General features: G+C 47.0%; 1 protein-coding gene across 11 annotated transcripts in view; it reads left to right on the plus strand.

The window, feature by feature from the left end:
- The window catches only part of SBF1 (SET binding factor 1), a 412,273-nt gene that overhangs the window by 336,020 nt on the left and 58,753 nt on the right, over nt 1-17,500 (plus strand). The gene's annotated exons all lie outside the window — the stretch shown is intronic.

The following is a 17,500-nucleotide window of genomic DNA, read 5'->3' on the forward strand; positions in this document are numbered from 1 at the left end:
CAAAGGAAATTGAAAACCCACTCCATGAGAGTACCTTTGTGCAACTGCAGCTCACCGGATGACAGGATCGGGGCAAATCCTTCAGGACCCCCACTCTTTGATGACAGGAGGAAAACCACAGGGTAACCTACCCGGGTCAAATTGCAGTCGTGTGCGTCGGGGTGGTGCTGAGATTCCCATCGTGTGCTGCCTTTTTGGCTGCTGGTTGCATCATTGGTTCGGGGCGTGGCTATGCCGCTGATGCAGTGCCCCTATTACCAGTATAGTGGTGCTCATTTCGCCGACCTCGGAAGGATGACAGGCTGAGTCAACCCCCTGGAGTTCATTCAGTGGAAAACGGCTTGAACTCAGGACGCTAGGATCCCAAACCACCACCCTAACTGCTAAGCAAACATCAGGCTGGTGCTGAGGTGTCGTACACCAGATGGTGGTCTCGTTGGGTTAATCTGAGGCTGTCCCTTTGGGTGAGTGCCTGGAATGTCCTATCCCAAAGAGAGGATTTTTTGTTTATTTGTTTTTTTTTTGTATACATTGTCGAGGCTCATATGAGAGCTAACACACAATGTACAGCAAGGGGGGGCATAAGACAAGAGGGATAGGGGATGGGAGAACAAAACAGTGGGAAACAGAGACATGAGGAGATCTGTGGAAGGGAGAGGGATGGGGCGGGGAACACGGGGTATACAAGATGGGCATTACGGGGACTTTCAGGAAAGAAAGCAGGGAATTTTAAGGAGGTGGGTTTGGGGTAGATTAACAGGGGTAGAAAAGATGAAGGTTTTGGATGGGGGAGGATAAGAGGTGGTGGTGAATAGCTGCTTTGAAGGCCTGGAGGGAAGATGGGATTGAAGAGAGTGTGGGAGTTTATTCCAAAGGCAGGGAAAAAAGAGGAATGAAAGGGTGAAAGTGAGCAGTGATTTGTGATTTTGGTAGTTTTACCAGAAGTGGGTTGCTGGCAGACCTTGAGCGCCCTGCGGAAATATGGTGAGGACATATCACAGACAAAGCAGGGGGGGGGGGCGAGACCAGAGAGGAGACTGAATAAGACAGAATGACCACCAACCTGCCTGTGGTGAGAGAGTCAGGTCAGGTCAGGTATGGGAGCATGCACCAGAGCAGCGCGGCGCTGCATCCACTTTCCGCCGGTAGTCCACGGGCCTTCGTCTGGCCATCCCCCAGGCAGATTCCTGGCCCATCCCCATCTCCTTGAGATGCCGATCAACCTGCTGCAACCACAAGGTACGTGGTCGGCCCGTTGGCCTCCTTCACTCACGAGACTCCCTCGCTGAGAGAATCTGGTGAGCAGGATCAGCGTCAGGAAAACGAGCCACATGTCCATACAGCCGCAGCTGACGCTCACGGACCATGCAGGTAACAAATCTCATTTGAATCTCTCAGCAACTGCTCGTTGAACACAAAGTCCGACCAGCGAGAGCCAAGGATTCTATGAAGAGACCAGGTACCAAAGAAATTAAGTCTCCATCTCAGATCCCTGGTCAGAGTCCAAGTCTCACATCCACAGAGCAAGACTGGAAGCACCAAAGACCCGAAGACTTGGACTTTCATTCTCCCGCACAGGTACTGGCAGCGCCACACCCCATGGTCCGGTGAATCCATGACTCCCCAGCCCCGACCCAGACGTGAGAGAGTGAGAGGTCCAAAGACTCAGTCTCATCACGGGAGATGATCCCAAATGCCTTGGTTTCTACATCGTGAAGCTGAGAAAGGTGAGAGGCAGGAGCACCAACCCAGAGGGTGTAGAGCAGTACTCCATCAGGCTGCGGACGAAAGCTTTATATATGGTCAGGAGCTCAGGTGGACCGAGGAAGGACTTTGCACGACAGAGGATTCCCAGTCGGGGACTGGCTTGGGAGGCCAGGTTGGAAATGTGGCTTCACCAGGAAAGATCATGGCAGAGAGTGAAACCCAGAAGCTTGAATGAAAGGAGTTCTTCCAGAGGATTGTTGAGAAAGTCGATGGGTGGGGGGGGGGGTGGTTCCAAACGGACCTTTCGGAGAGACAACGAGAGTGTGAGATTTGTCAGGATTGAAAGACATGTTCCACGTGTTTGACCAGTTTGTGATTTTATCCAGATCTGAGTGAGCGAAGAAGCTGCGGCTTGTCAGTTTGAGTGATGACAGATGGTACGACAGAGGGTGGAGTCATCAACAAAGAGATAGAGGATTTTCCAGAGAGTGACAGAGATCATTGATGAAAACCAGAAAAAGAACAAGGCCCAGAACACTGCCTTGAGGAACTCCAGCCTGGACAGGAAGAGGGGATGAAAGAACTCCATTTAGAGCTACACGTTGGCTGCGACAGGAGAGGAAGTCTGCGAGCCATGAGTGGAGATGGCCTTGGATGCCATAGGTAGAGTTTGGTGTGCAGGGCAGGGTGCCAGCCAGACTGTCAAAAGCACATGATATATCAAGGGATATGGCTCTGTTTTCATGTCTGGCATTGAGTACCTCCAACCATTGTTGGAAGAGCAGAAGCAGTGTAGAAGAGGAAGGATTTAATGTCTGAAGCAATGATGGATTCCATAACCTTGCTGATGATTGGGATGATCACCTGTGTGGTGATACCATCTCTGACTTATTTCCAGTTGTTACTGGAGTTCCTCAAAGGTGTTGACTAGCCCCCACACTTTTCAGCGCATATATGGACTGGATTCTGCAGAGGATGTTGGAGAGATCAAGCTGCCGTGCATCGTTTGGGAATGTCAAAGTCTCTGACCTTAATTTCGCAGATGATGCAGTCATCCTAGCGGAAACTCAGGATAACCTTTTGGGGGCCCTCGACATGCTGAATGAAGAGTCAGAGCCGCTGGGATTACGGGTTTTCTGAGTCAAAACGAAGATCCAGGCTTTCATTGACATCTTGGATGCTGCTATCTCGTCTGTACCTGTTTGTGGCGAAGATGTTGAGGTCACAGAGAGATTCACGAACCTTGGCAGTGATATTACTATCTCTGATGGCTGTGAGACTGGTTAGTGGATGTCTGGGTTGGGTCTGAGGAGTCATGGATTCACTGGATCATGGGGTTTGATGCTGTTGGTGCCTCTGAAAGAAGACAAAAGTCTGAGTCGTCAGGTCCTTGGTGCTTCCAGTCTTGCTCGACGGATGTGAGACTTGGACTCTGACCAGGGATCGGAGATGGAGACTTAATTCCTTTGGTACCAGGTCTCTTTGGAGAATCCTTGGCTATCGCTGGTCGGACTTTGTGTCCTACGAGCGGTTGCTGAGAGAGACTCAAATGAGATTTGTTACCTACATAGTCCGTGAGTGTCAGCTGCGGCTGTATGGACATGTGGCTCATTTTCCTGATGCTGATCCTGCTCACCAGATTCTCTCAGCGAGGGAACCTCGTGAGTTTCGGAGGCCATTGGGCCAACCACGTTCCTCGTGGTTGCAGCAGGTTGATTGACATCTCGGGGACATGGGGATGAAGCAGGCATCTGCTTAGCGGATGGCCAGACAGAGGCCCCTAGAGAACCAGCAGAAAGTGGATGCAGCGATGCGCTGCTCCGGCGCATGCTCCCATACCTGACCTGACCTCACATTCTAATTGTACATACTTTATGGACATGCTCACATTCTAATTGTACATACCTAATCGAGGTACTCACCACATTCCAATTGTACATATTTTCTCAAGTTACCCGGGTGAAAAATATTGATGTGCATTGTACATATTGATGTGTGTTAGCTCTCACACGAGCCTCGACAAGGTATACAAAAAAAGGAGAACTTGTACTACTGGCTACCACTAGGTGGCGTTTTGTCCAACATGAGCGCATTCTGTGTGGAGACAGACAGACAAACGGACCCAAATGCAATACCCTCTCCTTTGGCGAGGTAATAACACGAAAGTAACATGGAAAGCCAAGAACTCATTGACAATGGTAGTTCACCATGAGGCTGCTTTCACTTCCTCTGATACTCGATCCACAAAAGCAGCAGCTGCTCCATCTTTTCTATCATGCTACCACGAGGATGGCAAGCTGGTTTAGCCGTTAACTGGTACATTCCCCCCTGTTGTTACTTTGGAACATTGTGTAAAAGAAACAAAGCAGGTGTACTGCATGCAAAAGCATTAAAAGATGGAGCATTCACGGACCGGCAGGACAGCAGACAGCAGCTTCTTTCCAGGAGGAACTTACTCTTTAACAACTCTAAGTGACTCCATATTGGTCGGGGGGCTCTCCCTGCACCCCTTTCACATGTTAACAGGCCACTGCCTATTGCCCAGCCGGCCCTCCACTACCCCTAAGCCAGGGGTCTCCAACCTTTTAGGGCGGAGGGCCACAAAACCAAAGTGGTGAGGGGCGGAGGGCCACACCCCAAAAAAGGACGCTAAATTCCGAAAAACGTGAAAAAACAGTAAAATACAGCTTTTATTGAAAAGGCACATGTAAACCTAAACACAATTGAGAAAAATAGAGTTACATGAAAGGTCCTACGAGCACATTCAATGAGATGGCTGGTGCTGCTTACCAGCAGAGAGTGTTACAACGTCCGGTTTGATGGAGGACACAGCAACAGAACGTCACTGAGATGGGCGTTTACAGCAGGGGAGAGGCAAGATATTTACCCCTCAAATCGTCACAGCACTGCAGGTCGATGAGCTCCATCTGCACATCAGGAGGGGCAGCGTCGCAGTCAACATCAAATGGCGAAGAAAACAACTGGAACTGCTGGCTGTGCAATCGGAGATCCTTGAAACGAGCAGCGAACTCGACCCTGAGGCAACCGATTGTGTTGGTGGCGAAGTCAGGTGCGTCACACAACTCACAGGACTTCAGGCGAGGGAAGTGTGTGAAGTCCCCCTTGCCCAGCTGAGACTCCCAAAGGCGCAATTTTAGCTCGAAGGCATTGAGGCGGGCAAACATTTCGGTGATGAGGTGACCTCTTCCTTGAAGCTGCAGGTTCAGCTCATTCAGATGGTGAAAAATATCAGTCAAGAAGGCCAGTCGTGAAAACCAATCAGGGTCAGAAAACTCTACGTACGGTTGTTCTTGGAGTCGAGTCATGGTTGTTGTTGATTGTTCTTTTCTTGCCAACGAATATGATAAATGAATAATCGTGTTAAAAACACGTGTCAAATATGAATCAGAATCATAATAAAAATTACAGAACGCTTTGATCATTGACCCTGACAAATTGGCAGTATCGTGGGCCGCATTGTAATGTAAACTTAATATGGCACCGCGGGCCGCATAAATCCGTCTAAGGGGCCTCATGTGGACCGCGGGCCGCAGGTTGGAGACCCCTGCCCTAAACCTTAGCAAGTTTTGCAGTAAATGGATAATATTTACAAAGTATTCCTTCCCATCCTCTCCATTGGCACAAGCAATTGGATACACTCATCCAATGTAAGTTTGGGCAGTGGGTCAACAGTCACATCAGGTATACAATACATTTCATCGGGTTCTAAGGGTGGGGGTGGGATGTACAACGCTGGAGCGGGAGGTGTAGTAATTGTAGGCAGAGTGGTGGCGGCAGTGTAAGCACAAGCAGAGGTCACCAGAACCATCTCTGTCTCCGTTGTTGTTGTCTTCTCTGTTGCTGAGGCACATCGTCTCACACATACCTTGATTAAAACCTTAATACAAGTAATGATAATGACAATAGCTACAAAAATCATGAGCCCTATGAACAACCAGTGGATTATCCAGGCTCCCCAACTGCCAAATATTCCCTTCAACTAAGATCCCATTGACCATCCTTTTTTAAAGTCATGGTACTTTGCACCTTCGGCCTTAATTTTGTGAGCCAAATTATCAATGTCTTCTGAATTGTCTGGAATGTATGTGCAGCATTCCGCCCCTATGAACGAACAAGTCCCTCCCTTTTCTGCTAACAGCATCTCAAGAGCGATGCAGTTTTGCATAACTGTCGTGCGCATAGCTACTAGTTCGGCACTTATCTTGTGAAAACCCTCGCTAGTGGTGTTGGCAAGTTTCTCCAATGATGCTGCCATGTTGATAATTTCCCTTGCACTATTGGCAGCTCCAAAAGGAGGGAATGCAATCATGAAAAACCTCTCAACTTCTGAAATGGCTCTTTTTGGTCTGGCCTGTGGCATAAATGGTGATTGGTCAATGATCTGAACCCTGGGTAATACGTATCCCAAATAGCACGATCCTTTCCATCCCACTAGTAGCCATGAGTATGCCCTATATCCGCACACAAAATACGTACCATTCAGGGGTGCCTGAGGTTCCAAAAGGTTATTTACTTGTATTTTTATAGGTGTGCTTGTCCCGTTAATTCGTCCTTTAACGGTAATTATCTCGTTACCATGTTCAGCATAATGTTGACACGTTGACTCTCCAAAGTGAAGTCCCGTACCCCGTCTTCTAACTCGGCAAATTAGTCCAACTTGTTTGTGCATGAGTTGAAAATGTGGAGGGTACTTTTCTAATCCCTCCCCCTTTTTTAACTCCTCATTGTCTGTCAACTTTGTTATTCTCACAAGGCCCTCCCTTTCACCTTGTTTTGCCTTCATTACGACTTTCAGCTTAAGAGTCCTGTACTTTGGGTAATACCAATGCTCATAGTCCGTACAATTATAGCCCCCTTTTTCCCAATTGCTCCTTATCTCCACTATTTTCCCTCGCACTGATGCTGGTGTCTTTTGTACTTTAGTTAAAGCTGGTCTATCCTGTCTACGGACTAAGTACCCACACATGTCCTCCCCCTTGAATGGGATTGTGAACAAGGGCAATCCATGTTTTGAGGAGTGTGGGAAGTGTGAATATACCCAACATTTATTTTTGTTCATTGCCCAAGCATACTGTGGAGATAGTGTCAGATAGTTGTTCAGTGGATGATCGGTCTTATGCAGAGTTATTTCTTGTATCTTTCTTTTACCACCTTTTGAGTCCACATCATCAGTGGTTCCTTCACTATCAGGGTTACCCTCGATATTGTGAATTACCCACGTACAAACAAGTGCGAAAATCCTGGTGTTGGCGCAGTGGTAAGGGCAGTGGCTTGGGACCCAAGAGGTCCTGAGTTCAAGCCCCGTTGGGACACTGAATTAATATATATATGTATGTATATGTATATATATATATATATATATATATATATATGTATATATATAATGTGTGTATATATATAATGTGTGTATATATATATATATATATATATATATATATATATATATATATATATATATATATATATATATATATATATATATATATATATATATCTTCTTCTTCTTCTTTTGGCTGCTCCCTTTTCGGGGTCGCCACAGCGGATCATCCGCATGATCCGCATAGTGATTTGGCACATGTTTTACGCCGGATGCCCTTCCTGACGCAACCCTGATCGCCTCTTACGACACAGGGATAAGGTACTCCTATATATATATATATATATATATATATATATATATATATTTATATATATATATATATATATATATATATATATATATATTTATATATATATATATATATATATATATATATATATATATATATATATATATATATATATATATATATATATATATATATATATATTTATATATATATATATATATATATATATATATATATATATATATATATATATATATATATATATATTTATATATATATATATATATATATATATATATATATATATATATATATATCCTATATATATATATATATATATATATATATATATATATATATATATATATATATATATATATATATATATATATATATATTTATATTTATATATATATATATATATTTATATATATATATTTATATATATATATATATTTATTTATATATATTTATATATATATATATATATATATATATATTTATATATATATATATATATATATATATATATATATATATATATATAAACCAAGTCGAAAACACCAGGGGTTGACTCAGCCTGCCATCCTTCCGAGGTCGGCGAAATGAGCACCAGTTGTACTGGGCCCGGTGTATGCCCCGGTTAGAATAGGTGTACCATATCCCTGTGTGTCGTAAGAGGCGACCAGGGTTGCGTCAGGAAGGGCATCCGGCGTAAAAACCAATGCCAAATCATTATGCGGACAACAAAACGAATTTCCATACCGGATCGGTCGAGGCCCGGGTTACCAACGACCGCCACCGGTACTGGTGGTCAGCAGGGTACCAGTGGAAATTGTGCTACTGCTGGGCGAAGGAGGAGAAGGAGACGGGGAAGGCGAGTCCGGAGGCAGTGTGAGAGGGGGAAGGGTAGAAGTGTGGAGGTGAGAGTTGGAACTCTGAATGTTGGGACGATGACTGGCAAAGGGCGAGAGTTGGCTGATATGATGGAGAGAAGAAAGGTGGACATACTGTGTGTACAAGAGACCAAGTGGATGGGGAGTAAGGCGAGGAGCATTGGAGGTGGTTTCAAACTGTTCTCCCATGGTGTGGATGGGAGGAGAAATGGTGTCGGGATAATCCTGAAGGAAGATCATGTCAAGAGGGTATTGGAGGTGAGGAGGGTGTCTGACTGAGTGATGAGTGTGAAGTTGGAAATTGAAGGGGTGATGATGAATGTCATCAGTGCATATGCCCCACATATGGGGTGTGAGATGGAATATAAAGAAGATTTCTGGAGTGAGTTAGATGAAGTGGTGGAGAGTGTATCCAAGGATGAAAGAGTGGTGATTGGAGCAGATTTCAATGGACATGTTGGGGAAGGGAATAAAGAGGATGAGGAGGTGATGGGGAGGTACGGTCTCAACAAGAGAAATGTGGAAGGGCAAATGGTGGTAGAGTTTGCAAAAAGAATGGAAATGGCAGTGGTAAACACGTATTTCAAGAAGAAGGAGGAACACAGGGTGACATACAAGAGTGGAGGAAAGTGCACACAGGTGGATTACATCTTAAGTAGGAGATGCAACCTGAAAGAGATTAGTGACTGTAAGGTTGTGGCAGGGGAGAGTGTAGCTCGACAGCATCGATTGGTGGTCTGTAGGATGACTTTAGAGGTGAGGTTGAGGAAGAGAGTGAGGGCTGAACCAAGGACCAGATGGTGGAAGCTGAAGGAGGAAGACTGTTGCGTGAAATTTAGGGAGGAGGTGAGACAGGCGTTGGATGGTGGTAAAGATGGGTGGGATGATTGGGCAACGACAGCAGAAGTTGTGAGGGAGATAGCTAGGAAGGTACTTGGTGTGACATCTGGACAGAGGAAGGAAGATAAGGAGACTTGGTGGTGGAATGAGGAAGTACAGGAAAGTATAAGGAAGAAGGGGTTGGCGAAAAAGAAGTGGGATAGTCAGAGAGATGAAGAAAGTCGGCAGGAGTACAAGGAGTGGCGTCGAAAAGCAAAAAGAGAGGTGGCTAAGGCCAAGGAAAAGGCATATGACGAGCTGTATGAGAAGTTGGATACAAAAGAAGGGGAAAAGGATTTATACCGATTGGCAAGACAGAGGGACCGAGCTGGGAAGGATGTGCTGCAGGTTAGGGTGATAAAGGATGCAAATGGGAATGTGCTGACGAGCGAGGAGAGTGTGTTGAGAAGGTGGATGGAGTACTTTGAGGAGCTGATGAATGAAGAAAATGAGAGAGAGAGAAGGTTGGAAGAGGTGGAGATAGTGAATCTGGAAGTGGGGTGGATCAGTAAGGATGAAGTGAGGACTGCTATGAAGAAGATGAAAAGTGGAAAAGCGGTTGGCCCAGATGGTATACCAGTGGAGGCATGGAAGTGCTTAGGAGAGATGGCAGTGGGGTTGTTAACCAGATTGTTTAATAAAGTCTTGGAAAGTGAGAGGATGCCGGAGGAGTGGAGATTAAGTGTGCTGGTTCCGATTTTCAAGAATAAGGGTGATGTGCAGAGCTGTGGAAATTACAGAGGGATAAAGTTGTTAAGCCACACCATGAAGTTGTGGGAAAGAGTAGTGGAAGCTCGGTTGAGAGGAGAGGTGATGATCTGTGAGCAGCAATATGGGTTTATGCCAGGAAAGAGCACCACTGATGCGATGTTTGCTTTGAGAATGTTGATGGAGAAGTATAGGGAAGGCCAGAAAGAGTTACATTGTGTGTTTGTGGATTTAGAGAAAGCTTATGATAGGGTGCCAAGAGAGGAGTTGTGGTATTGTATGAGGAAGTCGGGAGTGTTGGAGAAGTATGTGAGGATCGTGCAGGATATGTATGAGGACAGTGTGACAGCGGTGAGGTGTGCGGTAGGAATGACGGACCGGTTTAAGGTTAAAGTGGGATTGCACCAAGGATCGACTCTGAGCCCTTTCCTGTTTGCAATGGTGATGGACAGGTTGACGGACGAGATCAGACTGGAGTCTCCATGGACCATGATGTTCGCGGATGACATCATGATCTGTAGGGAGAGTAGGGAGCAGGCTGAATCGAGCCTTGAGAGGTGGAGGTACGCACTGGAGAGAAGGGGAATGTTAGTCAGTAGGAGTAAGACGGAGTACATGTGCGTAAATGAGAGGGAGGGTGGTGGTATGGTGCAGTTGCAAGGAGTTGAGGTGGGGAAGGTGGATTGGTTTAAATACTTGGGATCAACTGTCCAAAGTAACGGAGAGTGTGGGAGAGAAGTGAAAAAGAGAGTGCAGGCAGGATGGAGTGGGTGGAGAAGAGTTGCAGGAGTGATTTGTGACAGAAGGGTAGCTGCAAGAGTGAAGGGGAAAGTATACAAGACGGTAGTGAGACCAGCTATGTTCTATGGTTTGGAGGCGGTGGCGCTAACAAAAAGACAGGAAGCAGAGCTGGAGGTGGCAGAGTTAAAGATGCTGCGGTTCTCGTTGGGAGTGACGAGGATGGATAGGATAAGAAATGAGTGTATTAGAGGGACAGCGCAGGTAGGACGGTTTGGAAACAAAGTGAGAGAGGCGAGATTGAGATGGTTTGGACATGTGCACAGGAGGGAAACGGAGTATATCGGGAGAAGGATGTTGAAGATGGAGCCGCCAGGCAGGAGGAGTAGAGGAAGGCCAAAGAAGAGGTTCATGGATGCGGTGAGGGCGGACATGCGGGTGGTTGGAGTGTCAATGGAAGATGTGGAGGATAGAGCGAAATGGAGACAGTTGGTCCGCTGTGGCGACCCCTCACGGGAGCAAGCCGAAAGAGGAAGAAGAAGAAGAAGAAACAAGTGCGAAAATAATCGTGGTCATGGTAAGGTAGATGTTGTTCATGTTGCCCCCTTCTCTGTTGCTATTGCAAGTTTACAGTGTGTGGCGTGTATCCAGGCTATCTTACCTTCGCACTTTATCACAGTACAGTTGGTGTGGTCAGCAATACCTGAAATGGCCCTTTCCACCGAGGTTCCAAGGCTGTTTTCCTCATGAAGTGTTTTATCAGTACGTAGTCTCCCGGCTGGAAGGTGTGGTACGGCCTTTCCACTGGTCGGGTAAGGCCTCTTTCACCCTTGTGTGTATCGTCCTTGCGATCCTGGAAAGCTGTTTACAAAATGTCAGCAAGTTTTCGTCCATCATTGTGATATCCAACTTATTCATGTTGGTGGGGGGCAGTCACGGGCAGCCGCATCGGCCTTCTCATTAGTATTTCGTGAGGGGATAACCCTGTTTTCCGGTTTACCGTAGATTACATGCTCATTAGTGCCAAGGGTAATGCATCTGGCCATTTTAACCCTGTTTCCGTTGTTATCTTTGCCAATTTGTTTTTTAGGATTCCGGTCTGTCGTTCTTCAGCACCTGCTGACTGTGGGTGGTAAACACAATGAAATGCTTGTTTTGTTCCCAGTGCTTTACATGCTGCCTGTGTCACTTCCCCCATAAAGTGTCCCCCTTGATCATGGGATATTTTATGAGGGATACCAAATCGGCAGAAAATACTTAACAGGTGCTTTACCACGGCTGCGGCATCGGCCTTTGCACATGGGTATGCCTCTACCCACTTAGTGAACATGTCTGCCACTACCAGGACATTGCTGAACCCGCATGATGGAGGCATTTTTATGAAGTCCATTTGTAGGTGCACAAATGGCCCCCAGGGAGCCGGGTGAGCTCCCAGCTCCCATGTTTTCCCTTCTTTCTGCGGGTTGTGCCATTGACACACCTGACAGCTTTTACAGACCCCTTCAGCTATTTTTCCAATTCCTGGTGCATACCATTAATCCTGTACTTACCTCACTGTCCCCCTTTTGCACACATGTCCATTCAAATGGGCCATGCGTGCAAGCCATGGTAATATTTCTGCTGGTGCTGTAACCTTTCCCTGGTGCATCCACAATCCATCTTTATCCATACTTCCTCCTCTTTCCTGCCACTTATCGTGGTCGTCAGCTGGTGCGGTGGCCTGTATAGCAATGATATCTGATAAGCTATATCGGTGAAGTGGAACCTGCTCTTTTGCTACTTGTACTGGCATAACCAAGGGGATAGGCAGACCTGCTGCCACTTTTGCAGCTTTGTCCGCCTTATCGTTGCCTTTGTCAATGTCTGTCGTTAGCTTCTGGTGTGCTCGACATTTAATGACCGCAATTGCTTTTGGCACCATAATGCTTTTGGCACCATTATGCTTTTTAGAAGCTCGGACACCAAGCCACCATTTTTGATAGGTGTGCCCGCTGACGTGAGAAACCCTCGCATTTCCCAAATGGCCCCTTTGTCGTGTACCACACCAAACGTGAAAGTGGAGTCTGTATATATGTTGACCACCAGGCCCGCTCACAGTTCACAGGCCCTAATGAGAGCGCATAGCTCTGCCTGCTGGGTGGAGAAATGAGAGGGCAGAGGGATTGCTTCCATAATTTTACTGTCAGTACAAACCGCGTAGCCTGCGTGCCCTGAGCCATTCTGGCCTCGATAGGCTGACCCGTCGACGAACAAGATTAAGTCCGGATTCTCTAAGGGCTGGTCCTTCAAATCCGGGCGTACAGAGGATACTTCCTGGATCGCTTCGATGCAATTGTGAGGGTTGCCGTCTTCTTCTATTGGCAACAAGGAATCTGGATTAAGAACGTTACAGCGTTCGATCTGCAGATTCGGCTGGTGGAGCAGGGTTGTTTCGTACTGCATTAAATGCGTGTTGGTCAAGTGCTGCGTCTATTTTTGCATCAATAAAGCCGCAACACAATGGGGGACTCTCAAGGTAAGGGGATGACACCTTACAATTTCTGCCGTGCGTTTAACAACATAGCTTGCCGCAGCCACTACCTCTAAGCAGAGTGGTAGAGCGCGTTCGACTGGATCCAACCTTCGACTGAAGTATGCTTTTGGGCGTTGGCAATCACCGTGTGATTGCGTCAGCACAGTCTGTGCAAACCCTTTGGTTTTGTGAGAATAAAGGAAGAACGGCTTCTCATATTCTGGGAGGCCTAAAGCCGGGGCCATTGAGAGTGCTGCTTTCAATTTGTTAAAGCACTCTTCCATTTTCTCAGTCCACTCGATTACATTGGGCTGGTTCTTACCCGCCACAACATAAAGTTCCTTAGTCAGGATTGCATAATCGACAACTCACTGCCTACAGTAGGTTGCCATGCCTGGGAATCGCATCATCTCCTTTTTGGTATGACTGAGGGCGGAGCACTTTTGCAAACTAAGTTACCCTTCCCTTGTCCAATTCCCTCTTGCCGTGTGAAATGTGGTGTCCCAAATACTTAACCCTTTCCTGCACTAATTGCAGCTTGTCCCTGTTTACCTTGTGGCCTTTTCTTGCTTACGCCTGTAGCAGCTGCAGCGTATCTACTTCACACGCTGCTTTGTTTGGGGACAAATTAGCAAGTCATCCACATATTGTAGCAGCACTGATTTACCTTTGAAGACTATATCATCTAGGTCCTTATGCAATCCACGCGAGAAAAATGTAGGGCTATCGGCAAACCCCTGCGGCAGGACCGTCCACGTATATTGACGGCCCTTATACGTAAAAGCAAATAAAAACTGCGATTCCTTTGCGATGGGAACCGAGAAAAACGTGGAACATAAATCAAATACCGTAAAATGGGTGGTGCTTGCAGGGATAGATGTTATCAACCCCTCTGCACTGGGTACCACAGGGTGAACGCCCTGAATCACCTCATTCACTTCTCGCAAGTCTTGAACAAATCTCCACTTGTTATTCTGTGGCTTTTTCACTGGCAAAATAGGTGTGTTACATGGGCTTGAAGTTTCCACAATTATGCCTTGTCCCTTTAATGATTCAATTACCGGCGCTATTCCGGCTTCTTCCTCTGCGGAGAGGGTATTGGCGCACATTCGGCCATCCCACTCCAGCTTTGAATTTAACCACGAGGGGCGCTGCCCCAATAATACGACCCACATCATTATCATGCCGGGTCTACAATTCTTGTGGAACCCAATCTAACAGACTTTCTACGTCCCTTGTTTCACTTGTCGTTTCCATCAACATCTCACGTTTAGGAGGTAAATCAACCTCCTCCACCATCCCTCGTAACACCTGTTCTTTAACATCACAAATCCACCCTTCGTTATCCACCAACCTGTGTACTTGCCAATGCAATACTGTTGTTGTGCAGGTCACTGCTGCCTCCTGCAGGCGGTAAACCATAAAGCCCAAATCCTTTGGGTGATACCCTCTTGCCGTGGTTATTGTCACATGCGAGGTTACCCCCGGCGGGTACTTTGTCAATTGTCTTTGTTCCTCCGTGAGCTTAACCTCCATTGCAACCCCTTCTTTACCGATTATTAAACAGCAAACCAATAAATCATCACATCTTTCCAGACACTGAGCAATTTCCTCCGCAAATTCGGCATCATTCCCATTCACATCATAATAGATTGTACAATGTGGGGGGTCATAGTAGGTGTGTGTCATTACTTGTGCATTGTCTAACCACATTTGCATATTCTGATCTTCGGCTAAGATTGCATCCAAGCATATTAAAACATCACTAATCGGCTGTCTTGGAAACCTCCACCAATAGACAACCGGGTGCGGTGTCATCAAAATCATCATTGCTTAGTGTGTTTTCTCCCGGGGGATGTCAACATACACCCCCTTCTTCGTACATGCTATTGTGCATCCTAGTTTACACAACAAATCTCTACCGAACAAATTTACCGGCATGGTAGTTGTGAGAAGGAAGGTATGCTTTTCCTATCCACACCTTACTGGCAATTGTGTTGTTGTTTTTAATGTCTATCTTACCCCCTAACCCTACTACTTGCACATTGGTGTTGGATTTTCCAGCCCCTGGCAGCTCCTTAGCTGCTGTGGTGCAGTGAGTGGCCCCGTGTCAACCAAAAAGGAAAGTTTCTTACCTGAGACATCCAGAGTATAGGTCGGCTCCTCTGTTGGGTTCGATGTCAGCATTGCTCCTTGCAACACAGGTTCACCTGCGTTTTGTCAATACGGCTCACGGTCCTGTGGTCGCCTCGGTCCTCTTTCCTGTTGGAATCTCGGTCCTCTTCCCTGTGGGCAGTTCCTTTTCCAATGACCTAATTCCCCACACTGAAAACATTCCTGCGGCGCAGCCGGCTGTATTCGGCTTTGATCCGCTACGGTTCGAGAGCGGGTCTGTGGTGGCGTTCGTTCTGGGCCCTTGTTCCTTCCTCCCCATTTCTTAGGCCGTCTCCTCTGCACCACTGGTGGGGGTCAAGATGGAACTCCCATTCGTCGTGCCCACTGTCTGGCAGCCTCTTCCTCTGAGTCTGTATCGTCTTCCTCAAGTTCCCAACATCTCCGATCCTTGGCCTTACCCCTTTCCGCTACTTTATCTTGCAAGACCATCTAGAACACTTCTTCCTTTACCTTCGCTCTTGCGCCTTCCCTTTCTTGGAGCCGAGCTGAACATTGGTCAGCTGACGTGCAAATCTCCCTCGCCGGCCGAGCCTGCCATCCCAGCATTACATACTTCAGTTGTTTTTTTCACCGAGGGTCTGAATCCCTCCATAAGGAAGTTTGTTAACACTCGTGCTATATCTGCTTCAATTTGAAAATCCCCGTATTGCTGGAACGCCTGCACTAAGCGATGTAGAAACTCAGCTACCCGTTCCCCTGGGCATTGTTTTGTCTCATAGATCCTATCCCAATCTAGCGTGGCAGGTTGCAGTGCCGTTCCGATTGCATCATACAGCCGCTGGCGGGTGTCCTGCCGTTGCCGAAGAGTCCATTGCAGATTTTCGTCCTCTGGCCACGCAGCATCCTGCCTAGCTGTTCTCCAAACTGATGCGGACAATACTGCATGGCACAATATGCCGATGTCCCGATGTGTACAGCGGTGGGTCCCTATCCACTGTGTTAACTCCTTTGTTGCTCCTGCATTTCCTTTTAACTCTAAAACTCGCTCTCTCATGGATCTTAATTCATGTTCTTTGAATGGTTGGTATACCAATTGGGCTGGTTGTCCTATGCCCCTCCTACCCCCGGCACTGCTGGGATTACCTCCCACACCGGGAAGGCAGAAGCTGTGGCCAGCAACCCCATACTTCCCAGGTCCGGGTACAGGCTTGGTGTGTTATTTACATATGCAGGTGGGTCACCTGCTTCGATGCCCTGGTCTTCCCGCCTCTGCACTGCAGTTGTAGGGGCGGGATCTCTTCCTACTTCTGGCAATCCATTAGCTTGTGTCTCTAGTTTCAATATTTTCTGTTCTTCCATTTTCCAAGCTACTTCATTCACCTGTAAGGTTTCTTCCTCCCACATTTTAGAAGCTTCGAAATCTGGTTCGGGCGTTAATTTATCACTCGCCTGATGCTCAAGTTGAGATGACAAGTTATCTACAATTTCTGATCCTAAAGGGCCCCACCTTGGGAATGGGTGTGGGTCTCCCTTTGTCCACTTGCACCATAATGCTAATTGGGAACATGACCTCGGCCCATATTTTTCGGACATTAACCCCGCGGCTGGATTCGGGGTGGGGCATTTTTATCCAACTTTGGTTAAACCACTTTACCAACCATTTTCCCTTGGTCCTTCCTGGAGTGTTCTTGGGCTGGGTCAGGTGTTTCGCCTCGAGTGTTCTTGGGCTGGGTCGGGTGTTTTCCACTCCCTCAATCTCCCCATTTGGACCCTGGTCCTTCTGGAGTGCTCTTGGGCTGGGTTGGGTGTTTCCACACCTTTCCACTCCCTCAATCTCCCAATGGCACACCTTACCACTCCCTCAATTTCCCCTTTGGACCCTGGTCCTTCTGGAGTGCTCTTGGGCTGGGTCGGGTGTTTCCACACCTTTCCACTCCCTCAATCTCCCTTTCCGGACCCCTGTCCTCCCGGGTACCCCTTTTTGATGTGCACGAAACTCCTTCTCCCCTTTGTTTGTTTGAGGCGAGGACAGAGAGCAGTGAGCCCGTGTCCCCAGTGCGAGAGAGGATGCAGCTTTTCTTACCTTATCTTAAGCTGGCCGGCTCTTTCCTCCTTTGTCTCACCAGGGAAGCTCACCCCCTCTCCCGATCTGGCTCGCCCCTGCTCGCTGCGCCAATTGGTGAGATCGAGTTCTGTCCACACCAATCTTTAGGTAAAGAAGAGTTTATTACACATCAAACATATGTGCATATGGAGAATGGCTCGGAACGTCCAGTAGTTCGCAAAGACCAACTCTGGCAAGCTCAATTTTAGCT

The sequence above is a fragment of the Eptatretus burgeri genome, chromosome 2 (assembly GCF_056783735.1).
Source record: "Eptatretus burgeri isolate ZD-2024b chromosome 2, Ebu_testis_v1, whole genome shotgun sequence".
In the NCBI taxonomy this organism is placed as follows: domain Eukaryota; kingdom Metazoa; phylum Chordata; class Myxini; order Myxiniformes; family Myxinidae; genus Eptatretus; species Eptatretus burgeri.